The 22,270-nt window shown below is 44.5% G+C and overlaps 1 long non-coding RNA gene across 1 annotated transcript in view; it reads right to left on the bottom strand.

Annotated features, from left to right (window-relative positions):
* Positions 1-512: 512 nt before the first annotated feature.
* Positions 513-22,270, bottom strand: part of LOC134759013 (uncharacterized) — a 45,468-nt gene continuing 23,710 nt past the window's right edge. The window contains exons 2-4 of the long non-coding RNA XR_010134854.1: positions 6,315-7,458; positions 4,396-4,451; positions 513-866 (exon numbers count right to left, since the gene is read on the bottom strand). This is a non-coding gene — a long non-coding RNA (uncharacterized lncRNA). The remainder of the gene's footprint in view (positions 867-4,395; positions 4,452-6,314; positions 7,459-22,270) is intronic.

Genomic DNA, 22,270 nt, shown 5'->3' with positions numbered 1-22,270 from the left:
CTCTTTTCTTATAAATTACCCAGTCTTGGATATTTCTTTTTCTTTCTTTCTTTTTTTTTTTTGTTTTGAGACAGAGTCTCATTCTGTTGCTTAGTCTGGAGTGCAGTGGCACAATCTCAACTCACTGCAACCTCTGCCTCCAAGGTTCAAGCGATTCTTCTGCCTCAGCCCCCTGAGTGGCTGGGATTACAGAGGTGTGCCACCACACCCGGCTAATTTTTGTATTTTAAGTAGAGACAGGGTTTCACCATGTTGGCTAGGCTGGTCTCAAACTCCTGACCTCGAGTGATCCCCCCGCCTCAGCCTCCCAAAGTGCTGAGATTACAAGCATGAGCCACTGCGCCCAGCCTCAGATATTTCTTTATAGCAGTGAGAGAACTAATACAGATAGTGCTTCTCCCTCAGTGCTCCCACAGTGTCTCTGCCTTATATAAGGTGCGCTATGCCAAAGGCTGTTTCCAAGTCCGTTTCCCTTGATAGAATGAGAGCTCCACGAGGGAGGGAACATACTATTCATTCTTTACTCTGGCACTTGGAATGTGGCAATCAGTGATGGTGGAATGACAGTTCAACAAAAATGTCCCCAGCCCAATCCCCAGAACTTGTGAATATGATCCCTATGTGGCAAAAGCGGGTTGCAGATGTGATTCAGGTTAAGAATCTTGAGATAAGAAGGTGATCTTGAGGTACTCCTGCAGGTCCAATCTAATCAAACGAATCCTTCAAAGAGGAGAAGCTTCCCCAGCTGAGGTCGCGGTCAGGGGACAACACGACAGCTGAAGAAGGGCCAGGAAGATCTGCCGTTTTGCTGAGTTTGAAGGTGAAGAAAGGAGCCATGAGCCAAGGCACGCAGTGACCCCTGGGAGCTGGAAAGGCAAGTAAATGAGCTCCCCCCAGAGCCCCCGCTTTCAGAAGGAACACATCCCTGCCAGCCCCTCGATTTCAGCCCGGTAAGACTGGTTTTGGGCTTCTAATCTACAGAACAGTAAGATCGTAATTATGTGTTGCCTTCGGCTACTATGTTTGTCATAATTTGTTACAGTAGTGAGAGAAAACTAACACAGGTACAAAAATAGAGAAAATCCAATAACTGGATAAGAGGAAGAGAATTAGGAAAGATTCTTAGGCCAGGCACGGTGGCTCATGTCTATAGTCTGAGCACTTTGAGAGACAAGACTGGAGGATTGCTTCGGCCCAGGAGTTTGAGACCACACTGGGCAACATAGTGAGACCCTGTCTCTACAAAATATTTTAAAAATTAGCCAGGTTTGGTGGTATGTGCCTACAGTTCCAGCTACTCAGGAGGCTGAGGTGGGAGGATCGCTTGAGCCTGGGAGGTTGAGGCTGATTGCACCACTGTACTCCAGCCTGAATGATAGAGGGAGACCCTGTCTCAAAATAATAATAATAATAATAATAATAATAATAATAAGATTCTTTTCTCATTTTATGTAGATCCACCAGGAGGAGCCCTTATCACACTATTGAAATCTGACTCCTCAGAGGCATCAAGGTTTTTAAGTATAGGGAGTTTTCTACAAGCATGCAAAACTGTTACTCTACAAAAAGGCTCAAGGAAAAATTGTGAAGTGGTGTATTTCTGGTCAATTTTCTGCCCCCTTTCAGTTTGGAATGCACAGGCCACCCGGAGCCCAATGCAACCCTCGCACTGCCGGAACTGTGTTCTGCTCACCGGGGCTTCTCACCTCTCCTGGGGTTCCCAAGGCAGCTTTCTGGTTCTAAGCTACCAGCCTGCTTCTGTCCAATGAAACTGACCTGGTCCTTCATTGAACTCTGGCTGGTGACCCAGTAAACTACCTTCTATCTGCGCCCCTGTCTCTCTCCCTCCCTCCTTCCTGAAGGTCATTGAAAGAATGATTGCAACTCAGTAGCTCACTCACTCATTCATTTATTTCTATGGTCATCATGATTATTCATTACGCACCTATGATGTTTCAGTTACTTTACCAGAAAAACAAAGTCGGATAAAACCTGGCTATGCCTGCCCAGCACCCCCATATAATAGAGGGGCTTTGGGAGGTGGGAGGACTCAAGTATGGTGGGGGCACAAAGCGACCTACCCAGCCTTCAGCCATTCTTAGGGGAAGGGGCTGAGGGTAGAAGGGAGAAACTTGTCCAGAAGAGGTGACATTTGAGCTAGACCTTGAAGCATAGACAAGAGTAGCTTTTTCTAAATGAGAGTTGAGCAGTAAAGACAGGGAGGAGTGGCGGGTGTATTGAGGGAAGATAATGGCAGTGGCAGCTGTAGGCAGGTCTGGCAAAGCACAGTCGGATTCCTGTAAAAAGAGGCTTACACACCAGCCAGGAAGCATTCAGACCCGAACTTGCAGTAAGTAAGGAGGAGTCAGACAGACCTGCATTTATGTCTTAATGTGGCTATATTTGCTGTATTTGTTTTTCTAAAACATCTCTTTGACAGCCATGTGGAGGTTGGGGAAATATTGTGAGCAGGAAGACCAGCTAGGAGCCTTCTACTTAAAGTGACCTAAAAGGGGGCATGAGCAGAGATAATGGAGGCGGCAGGATGAATTTTAAAAGGCAGAATTTATAAGACTTTGTGGCTGGGCTCAGTGGCTCATGCCTGTAATCCCAGCACTTTGGGAGGCCAAGATGGGTGAATCACTTGAGGTCAGGAGTTCCAGACCAGCCTGATTCACATGGGGAAACCCCATCTCTACTAAAAATACAAAAATTAGCTAAGCGTAGTGGTGGGTTCCTGTAGTCCCAGCTACTTGGGAGGCTGAGGCACGAGAATCGCTTGAACCCTGGAGGTGGAGGTTGCAGTGAGCCAAGATCATGCCACTGCACTCCAGCCTGGGCAACAGAGTGAGACTCTGTCTCAAAAACAAACAAACAAAAAACAAACAAAAAAAGACTTTGTAGGAATGAATGTGGAGAGTGAGGAATAGAGGAATAGAAGGAGGTGTCAAAGCATAGAGATTCATTCCTCTACCTTGGGTGATGGTTTCTAAAGAGAGATCTTTGGCTGAGAGGGAGGTAAAGAGGGAGAAACAGAAGAAGGGATGGATTGCAAATTGGAGATCAGTCTAGCATGCAGGTAAAGAAGATGGGGAATCATCAAAATGCCATAAATAAATCAGAACAAACGAGTTTGTCAGAAGGTGGGAAAGAAGACTGTTCAAGGAAATGGTGGCCTGTAGATACTGAATGCCACAGAACAGTTATGTAAGCAGAAGACTGAAAGATACCATTACAGGTGACAATTAGAAGTCACCTACTAGGCACCTTAGGAATACGTTGTTTTAGCAACTCCAGAACTTGTTATAGGAGGATAAGAAAATGCAGTGGTGCTGTGATCCCACTTTTCCAAAGAGATGGAACATCAAAGGTAAGATTGTGAATATAAATAGAGGGGCAGGCAGAGGTGTGAAAAGTTTTCGGTTTTATTATTGTTATTATTATTTAAGAGACATGGTCGTGCTCTGTTGCCCAGGTTGGAGAGCAGTGGTGCAATCACAGCTCACTGCTGCCTCGAACTCCTGGACTCAGGCGATCTTCCCACCTCAGCCTCCCCAGTAGCTGGGACTACAGGCGCACAAAACCACGCCCAGCTAATTTATTTATTTTTATTTTTTTTTGTAGAGGTGGGATCTTGCTATGTTTTCCGGGCTAGTCTTGAACTCCTGGGCTCAAGCAATCTTCCTGCCTCAGCATCCCAAAATTCTGAGATTACAGGCATAAGCCTTCCTGCCTAGCCAGTTTTATTATTATTATTTATTATTTATTTATGTTTTTTGAGACAGAGTTTCACTCTTGTTGCCTAGCCTGGAATGCAATGGCGGGATCTCGACTCACTGCAACCTCTGCCTCCTGGGTTCAAGCAATTCTCTTGCCTCAGCCTCCCCAGTAGGTGGGATTACAGGCATGTGTCACCACGCCTGGCTAATTTTGTATTTTTAGTAGAGACGGGGTTTCTTTATGTTGGACAGGCTGGTCTCAAACGCCCAACCTTAGGAGATCCACCTGCCTCAGCCTCCCAAAGTGCTGGGATTACAGGCATGAGCCACTGCACCCAGCCCAGTTTTATTATTTTTAGAATGGTGAGTGTTGAATGCTTTGTGGACTGAGGAGAAGCAAACAATAAACAGGATGAGATTGAATACAGGTAAACATATTTACAATTTAAACACCCAAGAGAGTGATTCTGGTCTGAGTTCCAGGCACTGCTGGTGAGCTCCTGAGGGCTACTTTCCAGGTGGCAGCACTCCTGAAATCCACCAGGTGGGCCACCCCCTCCTTCCCCCTGCCTGAACAGACAACTGGGTTCTGTCATGCCTTAGAGGAGGGGGTCGTGTGAGGCTTTGATTTCTGGGAAAGCCTACAAGGAGAAGTCAGACAGACCTGTATACCAACCTCAGTCCTGCAAATAGTCACTGTAGGCAAGATGACCTCTGAGCCTTAGGTTTCCCCTGGAGAAAATGAGGGTAATACAATCTATTATCTATTTTGCTGTGAGGCTGGATGACATATGTATGTAAAGGCCTCCCTACAATGCTGCCTCTGAAGTAAAGGCCTCCCTACAATGCTGCCTCTGATGTGGCAAGCAAATTCAAGAGTCCTTATTTTCACACTCATGCCCAAGAGGAGATTCCTGACCAGGAGAGTTCTTTCTTTCCAGAGGTTATGGGCAGCCCTGCATGTGTTTGCTTGGTTTTTCGTTGTTGTTGTTGTTGTTGTTGTTGCTGTTGTTTGTTTGTTTGTTTGTTTGTTTGAGACAGAGTTTTGCTGTTGTCGCCCAGGCTGGAGTGCAGTGGTGTGATCTCAGCTTACTGCAACCTCTGCCTCCCAGATTCAAGTGATTCTCTTGCCTCAGCCTCTCGAGTAGCTGGGATTACAGGCACCAGCTACCACGCCCGGCTATTTTTTGTAGTTTTAGTAAAGACGGTGTTTCACCACGTGGGTCAGGCTGGTTTCGAACTCCTGACCTCAGGTGATCTGCCCGCCTTGGCCTCCCTAAGTGCTGGGATTACAGGCGTGAGCCACTGTTCCTGGCGCTTGTTTTTGTGTTTCTGTGTGTCTGTGGCTGTCCGCTGTGCTCATCAATATCTGGGCTCTTCCCAGCTGGGACAGGGAGCCTCTGTTTACTGCCCTTTGCCTGATGTTTACTACAATGTTGGACAGTTTGAGCTCTCAAACACCCAGCAGATGAACTCCCTCATTCAACAGATTTAGGAGGGAGTTGGGGAGACCAGACACAAGAAAAATAGCATATTTCCCCCTAGAAGATTCCTGGCCAGCCTTCTTTCTTAGAAAGCCCTCCCTGGTGAGTCAGTGCATTGGCCTGCCCTGACCTCCCAGAAGGTTGGACAGAAGATTGTCTTGGCACAGGCACGGCAGACAATTTCTCTGCCTGCACAGATTTCCTGGTACCCAGCAATATTTGGCTAACCTGAACTTCTATTTTTCTAACTGAAACACCATACTGTTGATTTTAGGAACATTGCTTTTACCTTCTCTAAGAGGACAAGGTCTCTAAATCTTTCCCTATTGAAGAATTTGATTTTGGTTCATCCAGGTAATTGTGGCTAGGGCTAAGGGTGTAGGGAGGTCTGAGCTTCCAAAATGCTGGTTATGCAGGGAGCAGATGGGGAGGGAGATGAGTTAGCAGGGCTCTCTCCTGCTCTGAGAGTCATCTCTGAGCCCCCCAACCCCCATAGCACCTGGCCAGTGGCTTGGACAGAGAAGGTGCTCAGAAAATGTTGGATAAGCAAGTGAATACGTGGGGATATGAACGGATAGATTTGACTTGTTTACTCAAGAGGCAAAGAAGAACATGAAGGAGCAATGGAAATGGGCTTGGAAAGAGTGATAACTGGTAGGTCACCACGTTGAGGACAGGACAGGGTGAATACTGGCTGGCATGTATGTTTCAGTGTTGTTGTATTAGTCCATTCTTGCACTGTTATAAAGAAATACCTGAGACTGGGTAATTTATAAATAAAAGAGGTTGAATTGGCTTACTCTATTGTAGGCTATACAAGAAGCATGGCTGGGGAGGCCTCAGGAAACTTACAATCATGGTGGAAGGTGAAGGGGAAGCAGGCACGTCTTACACGGCCAGAGCAGGGGGAAGAGAGAGAAGGGGGAGGTGCTACACCCTTTTAAACAACGGGATCTCATGAGAACTCACTCACTATCATGAGAACAGGAAAGGGGAAATCTGCCCCACTGATCCAATCATCTCCCACCAGGGCCCTTCTCCAACTTTGGAGATTACGATTCGACATGAGATTTAGGCGGGGACACAAATCCAAACCATAACAAGTGTATACCTAAAGCTCAGTAGTCTTGAAGCTGGCACATCTAGCCTTGTGAAATTCCACATGCCTGTATCACTGTCACTCTGTGCCCATTGATAGGATACAGGGAAAGTGGATTTTAGAATACTGAGAAAACAATTCCTAGAGAGAGTTCTTGCAGGGCCTATCTCTGCTTGAAGGGGCCAAGTAAGGAATGAGCCCAACACAATCACTGATCAGGCTTGCTCAGCTGGGGCGTGTAAACCCAGCTTTCCAAACTTGGTGTTGAGAACCAAGGCATCCTGGTGATATTTTCTGTGAATCTATTGAATTGGCCATGGCGGAGGTTGAATAGAGCAAGTATACTGTTAAAGGAAAAGGCTGTTGTGATTCAGTTCTGGGTTGTGGCTTGTTTTTTTGAGCCACTTCTGGGCTCAGCTTCATAGGTTGGGCTGCATACTTGGTGGCTGGATCAGTGGCGGTCACTGGGAAGCTGTGTCACTCAGCCAAGGACATTGGCTGTGGGTGATCTGTAGCAGGCGGCAGCAACCTGGTTTCAGAGCTTAAGACGATCCTTCAAACTGTCCCCAGCAAGTTCGCTGCACTCCCAGCACCATTAGATAAGGCAGTGTCCTTGATTTCAGGGAACTCACCTCTGATTGTATTCTTCTATAGCCTGGAGTAATTGAGACTTTTCAAAGCAGCCTGGAAAAACCTTACATCCTGGAGGAAAGAACAGGGCCCACTTTCTCTCCTCTTTCCTCCTAGAGTCTTAGGAATATTTAACCTTCAAGTAGGTAGAGATATTACTGGGGCCTCTTCACTCTGACTTTCTCAGCTGCCGATTCATTCTCTTGGTGCAGAAATTCGTTTTTACTCTTATGGGTTGCTTTAGTACTAACACATAGCAACTTGCTTTGAGTATGGAAAAATATGCCAATAAACGCATGCAGACATGTCTGATCATGTAGGGAAAATGTCGGTAGACCCAAAGACTTTTATCATCACGAGCCATTGGGTCTTGAGGATCCTGAGTTCTCTTCTCCAGAGCCATTACTGAAGTATACTGAATCTCCAGGACAGAAGCTCCATGAGCCTCAATAAGAAAGATCAGGAACTCCCTTTCTTCCCCAGCAATTTGGGGGAGCAGCAGCTTCTCCCATTCGAAAAGCATTGCCTGGAGAGAGAGAGGTAGATTGATGGAAAATAGTCAAGTATACACATAAATATGAAACACATTTTGACCCAATGTCTAGTTCTAGTTCTACAGCAGGGAGAGTAAAGAATTTAGCCCTCACTATGGGAGAAGCCCTCATTGATCTAATCAGGGAAAATGGGAGGAGGCCCATTTGTAAGAGACACTAAAGGAGAAGATTAGGAAGTCATCAGGAGGGGTTTCAGTGGACTACGCCTTGGCCTCTGTATAATGAAACCAGTATCCTTAGAGCTTCAGGAGTGAAACTCCCCACAGTTGCAATAGAATAACTTATATTAAGTCCTGCTTTACAGTAAATAACAACTGAGTGAGATTCCAGGGAAGGGGCTTAGAGTTATCATTTAATCAAGCCAAGACTTGTCACTGAAAAATTATGTGTGCAGAGCCCTGTGTTAAATACAGCAAGGAATACAGAAATGAAAAATGTGGGGATGGGCACGCTGGCTCATTCCTATAATCCCAGCACTTTGGGAGGCCAAGACAGGCAGGTCACATGAGGCCAGGAGTTCAAGACCGGCCTGGCCAACATGGTGAAACCCTGTCTTTACTAAAAATTCAAAAATTAGCTGGGCGTGGTGGCACTCACCTGTAATCCCATCTACTTGGTAGACTGAGGCATGAGAATTGTTTGAACACTTGAACACGGGAGGTGGAGGTAGCAGTGAGCCGAGATTGTGTCACTGCACTCCAGCCTGGGTGACAGAGCAAGACTCTGTCTCAAAAAAAGAGAAGAGAAGAAAAGAAAAAGGTGTGAATTCTGCCTTCCAGGAGCTTCAGGCTGGTAAGAGAGTAAGACCTACATAAATAACCTGTTAAAGGGCAGAGTAGTTACGACCAAGCCAGAGGCCCAAGCAGTGTGCTTTGGAAGTAGAAGACAGGGAGAGATCTATTTCATTTAGGGAGCTCGGGTAAAGCTCATTAGAGGAAACGGCATTGAAACAGGGATCTCACAGACTTATACCAGACTGAAGGTGGGGATTAGGGTAAAATGAGTGGGACACTTGACTGGGTTACAGTATGTACAGGAGTGCCAAAAAAAACTTCAGTAATCAAGATTAATAATACGTTAATGAAATATTTTAAAATCAAAATAAATGCAAAAAACCTCACAAGTAATAGAACATCCATTATTTCAATAAGTCCAGGATGTTTTGAATGAGCCTGCCTTCTCATACAAGGGAACTATTCTTTTTAATCAGCTCTTGGTTCCTAGTTCCCTACCAGGAGCCTTTATAAGGGTTGTCAGCAACCTGTGAGCAGATTGGGCAACCTAGAGGTTTATATATAGTCATTTTTAAAAACTGTAGAGCTTTTATTAGCTTTTACACTTGATATGGTTTGGCTGTGTCTCCACCCAATTCTCACCTTGAACTGTAATAATCCCCACCTGTCAAGAGTGAGGCAAGGTGGAGATAATTGAAACATCAGGGTGGTTTCTCCCATACTGTTCTCATGGTGGTGAATAAGTCTCACGAGATCTGATAGTTTTATAAATGGGAGTTCCCCTGCGCAAGTTCTCACTTGCCTGCCACCGTGTAAGATGTGACTTTGTTCCTCATTTGCCTTCCACCATGATTTGTGAGGCCTCCCAAGCCATGTGGAACTGTGAGTCCTTTAAACCTCTTTCCTTTATAAATTACCCAGTCTCAGGTATGTCTTTATTAGCAGTGTGAGAAGTGCATATGGGGGTGTGTATCTTTCCTTTTGCTTGGACTCCAGCATGGCTCAACACAGCACTAGCCAAATTGGTAAAAAATGAGGCCGTGTGGAAGGAGAATAGTTTGAGCAAAGGTAGGAGACACTAGCGTAGGTCCAGACCCACGGGGGTTATGAATCACATGCTTGGGAAGTTGTAATGAGAGAGAAGGCTGGAACATTTAGAAGCAGCGAGAGTGTGAAGGGCTTTGAATACCATTTTGAAGATGTTTGGAATTAATAGTGTGGATACTTCAGGTACCATAGAATGTTTCTGAACAAGGATTGTGGACACAAACACACCTAAGGCCAGTCTATGGAGCAAACACACCTGAGGCCAGTCTGCGGGTAGTAGGGAGCATCTGTTGGAGAGGGTGAGTCAGGAAAGAGAATTGCTGGAGGAAGCAGCCACTGCCATCGAGCAGGAGAAATGGAAGAGTCCTCCCAACCAGGCAGAGGGCGTCAGGCTTAATAGACCGTGCTGTTCAGAGTATAGTTATAAGGACTTCTTCAGCTGCTTCTTCAATAATCTAAGAAGCTTTGCTGAGTGCTTCCTGTAGATAACAAACTAACATCCACTTGAGGACAGGAAATGCATTGTGATTCTTTTTCCCGATGAGGACACGGCAGCCCCACTGAGTTAGGTATCCTGTCTAACAATCTCACACCCTTATTTTCATCAGCTGCTGTGATCTCTGGGCCACGTAAATTTCTAAGTGGAGGTACAGTGAGTTCCTAAGAAGCCAGGCCTTTCCTTGTCTCTGCTATTAGAGCTGTGTTGCTATAAATTTCAGAGACAGAGTCAACATCCCATCTTGGATGGAGGGGAGGAGTGGAAAACCAGCCCTCAACTTTTTTGGGGTGTTTTTCTTTCCCATGTTGTAGTAAGCATGCTAAGAAAAGATAAAGTTTTGCAGATGTGAACTGATTGGAGAAGAAAACTTGTTCTGTAAAATACACATATTATTAAACCTCACTAATTCTGTTTTAATTTCCTGAGAAATCACAGTGGATCAAATGAAGGATGAATTGATTTATGATTGATTATAAAGGAAGGGTGGTTCTTGCTGTTGTTAAAAATAGCAGATGTATTAAATTTAAAAGAGTTTTAATTGAGCAAAGAACAATTCGAGAATCGGGCAGCCTCTGGAGCCAGAATAGACTCAGAGACTCCAGCGCAGCCACGTGGTGGAAGAAGATTTATGGACAGAAAAAGGAAAGTGACTTAAAGAGAACAGATGTGAGGAACAAACAGGTGGATTCGTTACAGCTTGGAGCTTGCCTTATTTGAACACTTTGAATAGATGGCCACGTTTGATTGGCCAAAACTCAGTGATAGGCACAAAGTAGGCTACAGTCTGTTTACACCTCCATTTAGCTTATAATTCATGATGTATAGAGAAACCTTTAGGCTGATCATAAAATACGTAAGGAGGTAGCTTTAGGCCAAACTTGATTCAACACTGGGAAGAAGTAATGTAAACACGATGGCAGGTTGGAGATTCAGAATACTTCAGAGGCATGAAAAGTCCAGGTAAGCATTGTCAAGAGTAAGAAAAACCCATTAAAATCCAACTAAGTCAACAATTTCTATTTATACGTTAAAGACTCAAAAGGAGTTCTCTCAAATGATACGTTTAGAAAATGATTTTAGTTAGAATACAATTTAAAACATATAAAACTAGATCTCTTGAATTATATTCAGTAACATACTTTCTCACAAATGTAGACAGGTCTTTCCTCAATTGGTCTGAAATGCTGAACTGGATTGAATGAGACAAATCCCTATTTGAGTGTCAGTTCCTGGGAAGGATGCTAAGGTGGGTACGACCTTCCTCTCCAGGAGAAGGCACTATCCTGTCAGGAATTAGAGAGTAAAACAAGAGAAAAAGAAGTTACTTAGCAAAAGACTTGAAATATTATCTGCTTTAGTCAGCTCAGGCTGCCATAACAAAATACCATAGCCTGGGATTCACGTGGAGAGATGAGTCTCAGCAGGGGTGGGCAGATGCAAGCCTACTGAGGTGACAGCATGGCCACTGGCATTTGCAGGGCCCCAAGGGACCCCAGAGGCCCTCTCAATGACTTGGGGAGGTTTTATTAATGGGCTTGGCTTCAGAAAGCTAGATCCAGTTATTTTGTTTTTGTTTTTAATTTTATATCTCCTCACATTCCCTTTACCATGGACATAGTTTTGAGGTGGTAGCAAAAGAGGCCTTCAGGTCTGTGCTTAATGTTTGCTTTGTAGAAAAACTCACTGGAATGCATCAACTCTAGATTATAACACATGAAAAGTAGAAAATCTGTGCTGGGATGTAAGCAGACTCCAGAGATGATCAGGTGAGGCAAAGCGAAACAGGCCATGCCTGCTAACAACTGCCCAACTTCCAGGAAATAGAAAACAGAGGACAACATGATGTTGGCCAAAACTTGTCCATCACTAAGGTAGCAATAATATCCAATCAGGCACAGCATGTGGAAAATACTACAGAGTAGGCATACTGGCTACCATTGATCAGGGCGATCATAGTATCATCAGTGGTGTGCCAGAACAGACTGGTGAAAGGTAGACCATGCCAAGTTTTTCTCGAAAAAACCTTGCTACAGTTTATTTTTTAAGAAAACAGAATAGGCTGGGCACAGTGGCTCACGTCTGTAATCCCAGTACTTTGGGAAGCTGAGGCAGGCGGATCACGAGGTCAGGAGTTTGAGACCAGCCTGGCCAACATGGTGAAACCCCATCTCTACCAAAAATACAAAAATATTAGCCAGGCATGGTGGTGGCAAGTGCTGTAATCCCAGCTACTCAGGAGGCTGAGGCAGGAGAATTGTTTGAACCTGGGAGGCGGAGGTTGCAGTGAGCTGAGAGTGCCACTGCACTCCAGCCTGGGTAACAGAACGAGACTCGGTCTTCAAAACAAAACAAAATAAAAACCTATAGATTGGATGGCCTACATTCTGGAGGCTGGAAGGCTGAGAGCAAGGTGCCAGCATGGCTAGGTTCTGGCGAGGGCCCCCTTTCTGGCCTTCGGTTGGCTGCTACCACTCCACCTACTCCTGTGGACTTTCTTTAGTATACGCTCCTGGAGAAAGGGAGAGAGAAAGCTCTCTGGTATCCCTTCTTCCAAGGGCACTAAGTCCATCAGACCAGGGTCTCATCTTCCTGACCTCATTTAATCCTAATCATCTCCCAGAGGACCCAACTCCAAATATCATCCCCTTGGGTGTTAAAGCTTCAATATATAAAGTTGGCAAGTGGGGGACAGAAGCATTCAGCTCCCAGCATTATCAAAGTTTATAATTGCAGGAGACTGATTGAAGTGAGAAAGAGCGAAATGTTTCTGAAACAGTTAAAGGGAAGAAGTGGGCCCAGGAAGGTGCTGTGGAAGCCAGAGTTTGGGCTGTACTACTTAGAAGGGACTGGGTTTCAGTCGGGCATCTGACTGAAAGGGAATGCATCTTGGGAAAGACAGAAGCAGGCATGTTGAGGAAAGCAGAGGTATGCTAGGGACATTCAGGCCACGGACAGAGAAGGGGGAGGAATGGCAGGGTGAAAAGCCACCAGGACGGAAGTGTCAGGTTGAGCAGAAAAGAAAGCTTAGGAGCAAGAGGTGGTTGGGTCTGGGTTAAGGGACCCTCAGAGCCTCTAATGGGTCAGAGGAAGCTGGCTTCCATCCTACTGGTGGAAGGGAAGGGAGCATATAGAGGCAGTCGTCCAGGAAGATGATTGGCCAGGGCCATGTTGTGTAGATGAAGGGGGAAGCAGGAGACAGGCAGACTGGTGAAGAGGCTGCAGCAGTGTACCAAACCTAAGCAAGCCAGAGCCCAGGTCAGGGTCTTGGATCCTGACTGCCGCTGCTTTTGCCCCAAGTAGCTGGTCGTTCCTGGCTTCATTTTCTCTCTGTTGAAGATGTTGCATAATTTGGGGGCATGTGCAGAAGTCCCAGAGCCTCTTTCAAAATCCTTGTCCTGTTTGGACTAAGGAAATCATAGAATAGCAGAAAGAGTTACAAGAAGAAGCCTCAAGCCCAGAGAGACCATGAACACATACCTGAAGGTGTTAGAGACATAAATTATGATGAGCTAAGATTGAATGAGAGATTGTGATAAGATCACTTGCAAAAGCATTTGCTGGGGAAAATCTATGTTCTCTTGACCATCAGGAAGCATGGACACACCTAGTACTGCTATGCCTTCTACCCCACACACAGGGAAAGTGAACTAGAGGAAGCATAGGGAATTGAACTGATTTTTTAAGGTTCACTTTTCCACTAAAAAATCAAAACAATGCTTGCTTTCTATCCAAACAGGATATCTCTGGATAGTTCTCTGAAAATCATTTCACAATTCACATTGCTGGGCCAAATGTTCCTAAAATATATGACTATTTCTCCTCCGAGAGCCCAGTAAAGGAACTTGATTACATTTGGTAAAGAAATCTAGAGACACATCCTTGTAGGTGAAAGAGGGCCTCATAAAACTGTATCGGCCAAACTCCCCACATAGGTCATAAGCCCAAATGAAGAAAAATCCCAAGTCATTGGCAAGCAGTGTCTGCTTTAGTTTTTCCCTGATGAGTCTGTTTCTTCAGAGTCCTAGATAAGGAAAAGATATGGTGGCTTTTGGTCGGGGACGGTGGCTCACTCCTGTAATCCCAGCACTTTGGGAGGCGGAGGTGGGTGGATCACCAGGTCAGGAGATCAAGACCATCCTGGCTAACACGGTGAAACCCCGTCTCTACTAAAAAAAAAAAAAAAAAAAAAAAAAAAAAATTTCCCGGGTGTGGTGGCAGGCATCTGTAGTCACAGCTACTCAGGAGGCCGAGGCAGGAGAATGGCATGAACCTGGGGGGCGGAACTTGTGGTGAGCCGAGATCGTGCCATTGCACTCCAGCCTGGGCAACAGAGAAAGACTCTGTCTCAAAAAAAAAAAAAAAAAAAATGGTATGGTGGCTTTTGACCCTGGAATGTGGTCCATGGTCAAGTCAGCCTTCTTCTGCAAAGCCCCAAGACAGAAAGCTAGCTGACAAGACACCTGCAGCCCAAATCTTGGGTACAGCCCACAGCTGGGTCTATTAGAGAAATAGCATCGTAATAGCCTGTTCTGTTATGCATCAAGTTGTGTTCAGACAAAGAATGAGAGCTGTGTTTCTGGCAATCTCTACGGAGGAGTCTTGAGCCACATTCAGTCTTGGGAAGAAGAACCATAGCACATTCTGGAAACTCCTGTCTTCTCAAGTGTCAAAGACAAACTTTAAACCAGAGGGAGGGTCTTCCTTTGGCCTTGAGAGAGATGGAAATTTTGTACAGATTATGTAGGTGGAAGCCTCCAATGGGAAATAGTACTAATAACATCTTAAATTTATGTGGCGCCTTACAACAAATAGAAGCCCCCTCATTTGATCCATTATGAACTGGCAGGTATCATTCACTCAACTTTGTAGATGAAGACACAGATATTCCAGGAGGCTCAGCATCCTGCTTGGGCCACATACCTAACGAGTAGCAGAGTCAGAATGCAAATCCCCATCTTCTGACTCCCGTCCACAGAACTTTCTGAACACCAGAAAGAAGGCCCTGTAAAAGGAACCTATTTCCTTGTCTGAGTAAATAACCTGTAGAAATGGTGGTTATGGGCTGGGCGTGGTGGCTCACACCTGTAATCCCAGCACTTTGGGAGGCTGAGATGGGTGGATCACGAGGTCAGGAGTTCGAGACCAGCCTGGCCAACATGGTGAAACCCTGTCTCTACTAAAAATACAAAAATTAGCTGGGCGTGGTGGCATGCACCTATAATACCAGCTACTTGGGAGGCTGAGGCAGAAGAATCACTTGAACCGGGAGGCGGAGGTTGCAGTGAGCCGAGATCGCGCCATTGCACTCCAGCCTGGGCGACAAGAGCGAAACTCCGTCTCAAAAAAAAAAAAAAAAAAAAAGGTGGTTATAACAGCCATTTATAACAAATTTTTACCTGATTTTTATTCAGTTGACAATCACCATTTATGATTAAAGCCAAAAGACACCTGATTTTATGCTACTTCCAATGCAAGCAGGAGATGAGGAAATGAGACAAGCTCTAAGCTTGGTTGCAGCCAAGTTCATTCATTACTTTACCACTCTATTTTTTAGCAAAAGTTATGCTGCAACTCCCCCTCTCCACTCCAAACATGCAAAAGAACCTTGAACTATTTCTAAATCATTTACCTACATGAAAGCTCAGTCACTTTTACCCCGGGCCCTGAGACTTTGGAGGAGGAAGGGCCGGTGGGGAAAATGTGTGGCCCTTCATCTCATTTCCCTTGCTGAGATCACAGGATTCGTTTCTGTACAGGGAGCTCTGCTTAAATCTCCAGACTGGAAACATGTTCTAGCAATCCATTCTCTAGAATAAACTTGTACCAAAAACAAATTTTTTCCAGGGATTTTTCCGGGGATTTTATCTGTTTTCTTTTAGAATTTGCAAATGTAAGAAACTCAAAATATTCAAGTCATGCAGCTATGTCTGGACCAGGTTTTGTCTTAAAACATTTAACTCCCCATTTTGAGGTATGTTAGCATAAGTACATACATATGTAGGTAAATACAATTTTAGAAAATAAAACCTAACAAACATTTGTGAGAGTTGTTGAGAATGTGGGTCAACATATGCAAATTAACTTCCTGGTGGTGTCACTAAGTTAATGGAATCAGTGACCAATAGGCTGAATAAGAACTTAGGGCCACCCACTCCTGTGTTTATCAGTATTTTCTCTCCATATCCCCTTAGATAAGGGGATATAATGATCTTATAATCTGCTTGTAAATTAGTTGAAAATTTAAAAAAAAATTGCCATTAATGACAAATTTAATAAAAATAAAAAACAGATCAAAGCAACGGATGAAAGTTGTGCTTCGTTTTCATACCTCACGTCACCTCTATGCCTCTTAGGATAACAAAATTCTGGTCCAGTCCAGCTTTGTAGAGGAAACCAGCCAAGAGAAGGATGGTGACTCGATGGTTAGTGTGATCAATAGAGACCTGAAATGGGAATCAGAACACCTGAGTTTCAGGTACAGATACTCACCTGAGTCTGTAGGATCTCCTCAAGGCCTTTGTTTTCTCATTCATAAAATAGCTGGGTTCTTTTAAGCCTTAATTTTGCTTCTTTTTATAAAACTACATCAAGATCAAGACATACCATGGTTATAAAAGCTATTTGTGGAAGTAATGGACTATCTGCCAGTGAATGAAGGATGCTTGCTGTTATTCTATTAGAAGAAATGGATTAAATAATTGTTTCTCCAATAGCAGGGGATTCCTGGCCCATTTAATTTTAGAGACTCCCCCGACCATATAGTTGTTCAACTTTCTATGACCCTCTTCTGGATTCCTTTCTATGGCTGCCAGCACTTCCCAAGCTCCTAAAACTCACCATGTTACTTTCTCTTAGGACTCCTAAAATTCTCTTAGGACTCCTAAAATACAAGGTAAAGAACTTAGAAATGAATAAAGTCACTTGAAAACACAAGCACTTGCGGGCTGTGGGCAAGGCCTCTTGAGGCCCAGGTGAGACAAAGGCCCACACAGAATGGGGCAATGTCCCCCTTCCTGCCCTGGACCCCAGGCCTTCAGAAAATCAGGAAAACAGAATCAGCAGGGGCACCCCGTAGAATGCAGGGTTAGAGAGGCCATTTTCAGGCAGTGGCAGAGGCAGGAGCGGTGGCGAGGGCTTCTTGCAAACGTGGCTGTTGGACACAGACCTCCAGGAGGAGATGGCCTCAAGAGAATAGTAGCCATGGGTGGTGCTGCGTGCCCAGCTACTAAAGAAGCTGAGTTGGAAAGATTGCTTGAGGCCAGGACTTTGAGGCTGCAGTAAGCTATGATTGCACCACTGCACTCCAGCCTGGGTGACAGAGAACACGAGTCTTGCTGGACCTAATTTATTTATTTGTTTGAGACAGTCTCACTCTGTCACTCAGGATGGAGTGCAGTGGCGTGATCTCTCCTCACTGTAACCTCAGCCTCCCGGGTTCAAGGGATTCTCTTGCCTCAGCCTCCTGAGTAGCTGGGACTATGGGTGCATGCTACCACACCTGGCTTTTTTTTTTTTTTTTTTTTTTGTAGATGTGGGGTTTCACCATGATTGCCAAACTAGTCTTGAACTTCTGGCCTCAAGTGATCTACCCGCCTCAGCCTCCCAAACAGCTGGGATTACAGGCATGAGTTTAAAAGGGTTTTCGATTCCATGGCCACGTCTGAGATGATTGGAACCCATGGAATAAAATAAGAATTCTTGAGTCTATGTCAATACAAATAAATAAATAAATAAATAAATAAATAAATAAATAAATAAATAAATGAAGGGAGGTCAGGTGCTGTGGCTCATGTCTATAATCCCAGAAATTTGGGAGGCTGAGGCAGGCAGATCACCTGAGGTCAGGAGTTCAAGACCAGCTGGGCCAACATGATGAAACCACATCTCTACTAAAAATATAAAAATTAGCCAGGCTTGGTGGCACATGCCTGTAATCTCAGCTACACAGGAGGCTGAGGTAGGAGAATCACTTGAACCCAGCAGGTGGAGGTCGGTTGTTGTGAGCCGAGATCGCACCACTGCACTCCAGCCTGGGTGACAGAGAGACTCGGTCTCAAAATATAAAATAAAATAAATGAAGGAAAAGAAAAAGCTTTTTCTTTGGGTAGAATTTCAATGAGTAAATACAAAAGGGCTAATAAAATAGAATATCACCTTTAGGGAAACACAACAGCAATTATTGTTGCAGGCAAGAATCATCAATGTAAGCTAAACTTAATTGACAAAGATATGTTGAGAACGTGGTCTTTGCATGTTCTTAAAGGATCTAGTTATTAAGTACCAAAGGGAAAATATTTACTATGGAGAAACTTGGCAGACACAACCTTAATAAGGGGTCCAAGTCACCGTCACCTGTAAAGGGACAAATAAATACCGTGTGTCTCCTTGTAGGATGCCCTGACGAGGACAAAACAGCTCGTCTGTGCTATTCTTACCCCAAATAGAAAGTGCGAACACAAATCATGAGGAAACATCAGACAATGCCAAACTGAGGAACGTTGGGCAACATAACTGATCAGTCTTCTTGAAAAGTATCAGGATCATGAAAGCCAAAAAGATTGAGGAAATGTGTCAGATTAAAGAAAACCAAGGAGAAATGGCAACAAAGCACAATATGTGATTCTGGATTGGATCCTGGACAAGAGAAAAGTGACATTAGTAGATTCTATAACTGTTATTTACACCTGTGTTAACTTCATTGTGACCATTGTACTGTGGTTATACAAAATGTTAACATTTGGGGAGTTGGTGAAAGTACACTAGAATTCTTTGTGATATTTTTGCAATTTTTATGGAAGTCTGAAATTATTTCAAAATGAAAAGCTTGAAAAAGTTAAAAAAATTTAAAAACCTCACACATACATACTCATGAGATTTCCAGGGTTCCAGAAATAACTGGGAGTTGGGTGGAAGAAGGTGAGAAGGTCTTCAGTGAGGTATGGGAGAATGAAGAGTTACCAAAGGGAGAAGCTAGTATCTATTATTTTTGGGTACTAAGTTAAATACAGCATTTTTCATTCACATCTCCTTTATGTGGCTATTTTGAGGTTAAGTAGAATAGTGAATATAAAATGCTTAGAGCAGTCCTTGGCCCACAGTGCATGCCTAATAAATTCTAGCCACTGTTTTGTCATCTCCATGGTTGCCATCCTGGTTGTTATAAGCTCTTGAGGCCTAGGGGTGCTCTGGTTACACACATATTCCACTTGGAAATGTTCACATCTGTACTTACTTTCCCTCATGTACAGACTCGGCTTGACCCTGATTTGGTTTGACTGTGCCCCCACCCAAATGTTAATGAATTGTGACTTTTCTCATACAGCCTTGCTAGTGTCCAAACAGTAGGGACAGAGCCACTGTTCACCCCACCCCACCTCCTCCTCCCTCTGTGCAGCCTTGGCTCTCCACTAGGGAAGTGCCAGCCTCATGAGTCCCTGTCTAATTGTGCAACACCATTTCCACTGTCCCTCCCTCCCCACATCAGCCCTCGCCTACCTTCGGTTCCTGCCTTTTTGTCTGGGGCTGGCTTGAAGCCAGTTCAGTGCATCAGATGGCGTCTATTCAGCAGAGATGAGGGTGCCAGAAGAGCCCTGAACACTGCCCACCGTCGCCCCCAAAATAACCTCCCACACACTCCTGTTTGCTGATCTTTGAAATTCTTTAGCAGAAGATAAAGCCTTTGTCTAGGAAAACAGAGAGATGTGGGGGAGGAGGCCATGGCTAAAAGAACGATGAATTTAGAGGACTTGGATTTTAGTCTTAGCACACACTTTGGCTGTTTATCACTTGCCTTTGTGAGACTCATTTAACTCTCCCAGGGTCAGGTTTGCTTGCCTAAAGGGCAGGACAGTAAAACTTGCTCTGGATGTCCCAGAGCTTTGATGGTTGAATGACTTAACACACATGAGCTGCTGTGTGCATGGGAGGTGGCCTTACTGTCATGAGAGCTGATAATTGAGTGCACTCATTTCTGGGGGAGGAATTACACTGAGCTTTTAAGACTGATTAAAATCAATCAATCCAATGGGATGGAGAAGTGGATGCTGGCTACTGTACCTAGGGTTATAGTTGAAACATAAGTATGAAATTTTAAAACGACTGAAATGTTTTTAGATCATTAAACAAGATGTGTGTATTTCATAGGTGCCACTTCCAAAAAGTGCTTTGTGGTTGATCCCTTCCTCCTGCATCCCATGAAACCCAGATGAGAAACCAAGAAGATAAGATAAAAGCAATTTTTCCTCAGGTCCCAGCTTCTTGAATCTCTTGTTCATGTTTGTGGGATGCCAGGCAATTTTCAGGCCTCAATCCCTGCAATAAGATGCTCAGAAAGGAAGCAACATGTATCAATCAGGGACCAGCCAGGAGATAAAAACCATACAGATATTTGAATGTGGACAGTTTACTATAAAGAATTATTTATTGGAAAAAGATATTGAAGTAGTGGGGAATTGGTCAGTAAGGAGGGGAGAAAATCCCAAATAATGTAGGATTTGCAGCTATAGAGAGCAGTTGCTATCCCTAAGGCTGAGACCCAGACCTCTTTGAGAGCCCAGCCATGGCTCAGTGCTCAGCCACCAAGTTGCAGAGGTGCCATGGTGGCAGAACTTGCTGTTAATCTTCCCTCTGAGGTGCCAGGGAGAACTGTCCACAGGTAGGTGATAGGTCTCAGGACTCACTGCAAAGATTCCTGATGAGGTGCTGAGGCCCTGCAGGAGCTGGGTGCAGATGTGGTCACTGACTGCTGGGCTCAGATACTGAACAGACTGTGTATTGCAAGAGTCCAGAGGGGAGAGTGCTCTGGAACCCGGAGGAGAGAAACCCCTTCTGGCGGCAGTGTTCTTCCAACATCCTCTGCTAACAAGGGTCCACATTGTGCCAGCTAGCAAAGGGGAAATACGGGGCCAGCTCCGTTGACCCAGAACAATGAAGGGTGAATTTGGAGCTGAGAGGCAATAAATTGATAACTGACACAGATCATGGCATTTTACAGGGTACATTGGGCTCTAGGCCCAGCATGGTGACATATGGCCTCAGACAGGTCTCATTCTCTGAGCCTCAACTCTCATGGCTACAAAATGGGATCTTATATACTTATCTTTCAAGGCCGGGATCAAATAAGACAGAGGGTGGAAATTGTCATTAATAACAGGAGTCACAGCTTCAATATGTATAATGACACCTATTTCACTGACAATTTTAAAGTAATTTAACAATGTGAGTTAATCAAAACAACATTTATTGACTCATTTCTCACTCTTGGGAGGAGTCAATGAGAGAATATGCTCAGTGGGTTTGCCCGTATTAAGTGCAAAAGTAAATGTTAGTTGTAATCAACTCATTGTTAAATTACTTTCTCTATAACAAAATAGTGATGCATTTATTTTTCCTTTACTTTATAGTCACTCACTTTGTTTATTGAGTGCCTACCATTTGCATACGTGATGCCGAGTGTTGCGTTAGAGGCCCAGGAGCCATGATCACTTTTAGGAGTGGGCAGATAGAATGCTTTCAGGGATGTGACTCCTTGGGAAGAAATGCTGTTAATTTCTCTCAAGAGCAGAAAAGCCACCCATGTTCTCTTGAATTATGGCTATTCTAAAGTCAGCCCCATGTGGTTTCTCTCCTGTTCCCACCCTCCCTCGTTCCTGCTGTCCCTCATTTAGTTGCTTATGAATTCTGAGCATTTATACAAAGAAGCTTTCATTTTTGAAGAAAGCTTTGCAGGCTGAATTCCTCAGAACATGTTCTGAATGGAGGGACTGAGTTTTTCCTATGTGTTTGTTTGCATGTGAATAAACAGGAAGTGTAGAAACCGCTAAGGAAGAATTCCTTTGGAGGAAGTGAGTTTGGGAGCCAACTCTGGACCTCCTGGGCTTCACTGGCTCTTTTCTGCTTTTGCGCCACAGATGCTGGGAGGGGAGATGCTAACTGGAATGACCGACATGTGGGCATGTTCAGAGCCCACAGGGCCTGCACGGCCGCTTAAATTGTTTCCTTGATGGTAGTCTCTTTGCCCTTCAGTCTCTCTAGTAGAGGGAATATGCACCTCCATGCTATGGATATTTGGGACTGGATAATTCTTTGTTGTGGGTGCTGCCCTGTGCCTTGCAGGGTGTTTAGCAGCATCCCTGGCCAATGTCCACCAAATACCAGGAACACCTCCCCCTCTGCTGACCAAAATGTCTCCAGAAGTTGATATGCCTTCAGGGACGAAATTGCTCCTAGCTGAGAACCAAACTGCAGCTCTTAAGAAACTTCCTAAAGCAAGCCTTTCACCTGCTTGAATGAGATCCATGTTCTTTAGCCTAGCATTCAAAAGTCTTCAATAACTTGACTCTTCCCAGAAGCCTCATCCCCGCTGTTGTCTACTCTTTCTTTGACTCCAAAAAATAGATCTGTCCAGAGTTCCCAGGGAATTTCTTTCACAGCTCTTTTATCTTATCATCCTACTTTCTTTACATATTCTTTTCTCTCCTCTCCAGCTACCCAAGGAAGATTTGA

This window comes from Gorilla gorilla, chromosome 7, assembly GCF_029281585.2.
Source record: "Gorilla gorilla gorilla isolate KB3781 chromosome 7, NHGRI_mGorGor1-v2.1_pri, whole genome shotgun sequence".
Classification (NCBI taxonomy): Eukaryota; Metazoa; Chordata; class Mammalia; order Primates; family Hominidae; genus Gorilla; species Gorilla gorilla.
This window is presented reverse-complemented; position numbering and strand designations above follow the sequence as displayed.